Genomic DNA, 3,101 nt, shown 5'->3' with positions numbered 1-3,101 from the left:
GGCTCAATTCAGCAGACATGGAATCCCAATTATCCGTATAACAGACAATGGTCCACACTATTCAGTGGATGAGTTTAAGGATTTCTGTCAAAGTTATCGAATCATTCACAAAACATCATCCCCACATACGCCACACTCTAATGGTGAGGCAGAGCGCGCAGTCCAGACTGTTAAGAAACTTTGGTGTAAAGAACCAGACAAGCATCTTGCACTGCTTGATTACAGAACGATGCCATTGGAGTCAGCAGGCCTTTTACCAGCTCAGCTGCTGATGGCCAGGCGTCCCCCCAACAACCTGTCTGCTGCCCGTCTGCTGCTCGCACCAGCAGCGTATGACCCCCTTAAAGTTAAACAGCAACTAGACAAAAACAAAAGTTCAGAAATTTTACTATGACCGCAAAAGGGCAATCCGCCCTCGTGCTGCGCTGAAGCCTGGAGATGAAGTAAGGATGCAACCACATCCTGGCAGTCACACATGGTTTCCTGGAGTTGTTGTGAGATCACACTGTGCCCCAAGACCTTATGTTGTTGACTGTGGAAGCAGAGAGTTCCGTCGCAACATTCAGCATCTTCGCAAGAGCACAGCAGCTGCTAACGAGTCCCGTCACAGGCTTAACTGTGATCAGTGGACAGAGACACCAGAGTCAGTGAGTGTTGAGATGCCAAAGTCTGTAACCCAGGTTACCAGAGTGACATATAAATAATGTTATTAATATAATAACATACAGATGTATAAATAAAACGATTGGAAACTACTTAAAATAAGTGTAATTACAGAGATAATATTTATTTTATATAAATATATATATATCTACTTGATTATCAATGTGACCAATCGCGAGTGGTTTTTTAACCCGAGCATGAGCCAATGAGAGCGCAGAATGTTGCGGAGTGGAGAAATTGGTTTCCGGTTTTGCATGAGGTTTGCTTGTGGTGTTAGAGGCAGCCCTCGTTAGCGTGCATAGATGCAGAGGACTGCGGTGTTTGCTAAAACTCCGGAAAACAGAAATAAAGAAATAACCTTTTTGATGTGCTTTATCGACGGATTGATGTTAAAGAAAAGGATGTTGTAGCTGCACCGTTTCTGGAAATTTCAATAAGTTAACGAGCTCCTTGGTAAGTCAATTTGCCTTGATAATTATATATATGTATGTATAAAAAAGTGAAATACTGTATTTGGTACATAACAGCTGATTGTGTGCTCAAGTATTTCATGAGAAATTGTTAGCCATATAATAATTAATATGCTATGTTGGAAAAAATTGTCACAGACATTGCATATACAGAAAATATTCTTTATTTGGAAAGACACATGTACATACTCAGAATACTCAAGTTCTGTGAAGTTGAGTGATGAATAGGGATAACTTTATTGAATGTTGTTACAGTAAGATATTCATGATGTTTTCATGACCTTGTTTATTCAAGGTCAGGTTTTTGTTTTTTTGTTTTGTTTTTGTTTTCTTGTTCTGATGTTCGAAGGCATGTGTTCTGGATTCGTCCCGGCTTTCCAGTGGTTTTGAGGAGGGTTTGGACTGGCGAGCCTCCCTTGAGTTGTTCTTGGACTTTCTGTGGAAACACCAGTTTTTTTCTATACTCTGCGAATGGTAGGAAATCAAATAATTTCTTTTTCCTCGTTCGGATGAAGACATATTTTTTCCCCTCATCGACAGTGAAAAGACATTTGTTTAGAGATCAAAGGACATTTTATTTCATTGAGAAGTGTCAGTTTTTTTTTGTGTGTTGATAAGTGAGATGTATTGGGTTTTTTTTTTTTTATGCTTGAATATTTATTTTTTGTTATTGAAAGTTATTGAACAAAGAACTTACTTTGTTGAAGATCAATGGGAAAATTTCCCGAAACCTGTTAAAACACAAGTAATAACAAAATTTAAAAATAATTTCATTTGTGAGATTATATATTTTTTTTGTTTTAATTATTTCACATTGCTTCAATTTAACCTCTTGGACATTGTTAAATAAACACATTGTATGTTCAATCCACCTGTTTCTCAAGTCCGTTCACTGTTGTTGTTGCATCTTTCTCCGTAGCGTACCTTTTCTTCTGAAACGCTGGTCCATAGATTGGCATATAATGCGTAAATTATTTATACAATCTATAAGTTATTAGCCAGAGAGAAAGTGTTACATTATGTTGTTGACTGTGGAAGCAGAGAGTTCCGTCGCAACATTCAGCATCTTCGCAAGAGCACAGCAGCTGCTAACGAGTCCCGTCACAGGCTTAACTGTGATCAGTGGACAGAGACACCAGAGTCAGTGAGTGTTGAGATGCCAAAGTCTGTGGATCATCCTAATTCATCCCAAGCATCACCTGCAGAACTCAAGAGTGCTAAGCAGACATTGTTAACTGGGCAATATACTACCAGAAGAGGCAGAGTGGTGAAGCCTCCAGACAGGCTCTGCTTGTAGTCAGGGAAAGCTTGTGCAGGCTCTGCTTGTAGTCAGGCAGAAATTTTAAAGATCTGTGAGCAGTCGCTGTCGCTGTTTCATCAAGACCCTCAAGATACTTTTCAGCACCTTCCGGAGATTCAAACGAGTTTTTCTGACCCTTGTAAGTGACTTTCAGCAATGCTGGGTAGATAATTAAAGTTTCAGCACCTTTCTGATGAAGTCTGGATCTTATGGTTGAAAACGACTTTTTTGTGCCGTCTCGTGGCTGTAGTCAGCGTAGAACTCCAGATGCGCTCCTCCGGGCAAGGTGGGTTTTGCTTTACATTCTCGTTGAAGGATGGCTTGCCTGTCAGGATAGCGAAGAAGCCGAAATATCATCGGTCTAGATGAGTTGGAATTCGAATAAACACGATGGGCTCTGTCACAGTGTAAGACGAGTTTAAGGCACTTTGACTTGAAATAACCACAGACACAAGTTTTCATCTATTACTACTATCATTTATTGGTCAACACACACACACACACACACACACACACACACACACACAGACATACACACAGACACACAGATTGCAAACACTCACCAGCTTCCGTTTTCCTTTACCAAACCTGTGCAACCTGTTGTTATACACTTAACATGCTGAGCAGGCAGCCATTTTTGTGTGACAACATATGGGTCACCAGTTCAT

At 40.2% G+C, this 3,101-nt stretch overlaps 1 long non-coding RNA gene across 1 annotated transcript; it reads left to right on the top strand.

Annotated features, from left to right (window-relative positions):
- Positions 1-682: 682 nt before the first annotated feature.
- LOC113649491 lies at positions 683-2,004 on the top strand. Its single transcript, XR_003442156.2, has 2 exons — positions 683-1,116; positions 1,429-2,004. It is a non-coding gene; the product is annotated as an uncharacterized LOC113649491 (long non-coding RNA).
- Positions 2,005-3,101: the final 1,097 nt, after the last annotated feature.

This window comes from Tachysurus fulvidraco, chromosome 1 (genome assembly GCF_022655615.1).
Source record: "Tachysurus fulvidraco isolate hzauxx_2018 chromosome 1, HZAU_PFXX_2.0, whole genome shotgun sequence".
Lineage (NCBI taxonomy): Eukaryota > Metazoa > Chordata > Actinopteri > Siluriformes > Bagridae > Tachysurus > Tachysurus fulvidraco.
The sequence above is the reverse complement of the archived record's forward strand: the minus strand, read 5'-3'. Positions and strand labels throughout refer to the sequence as shown.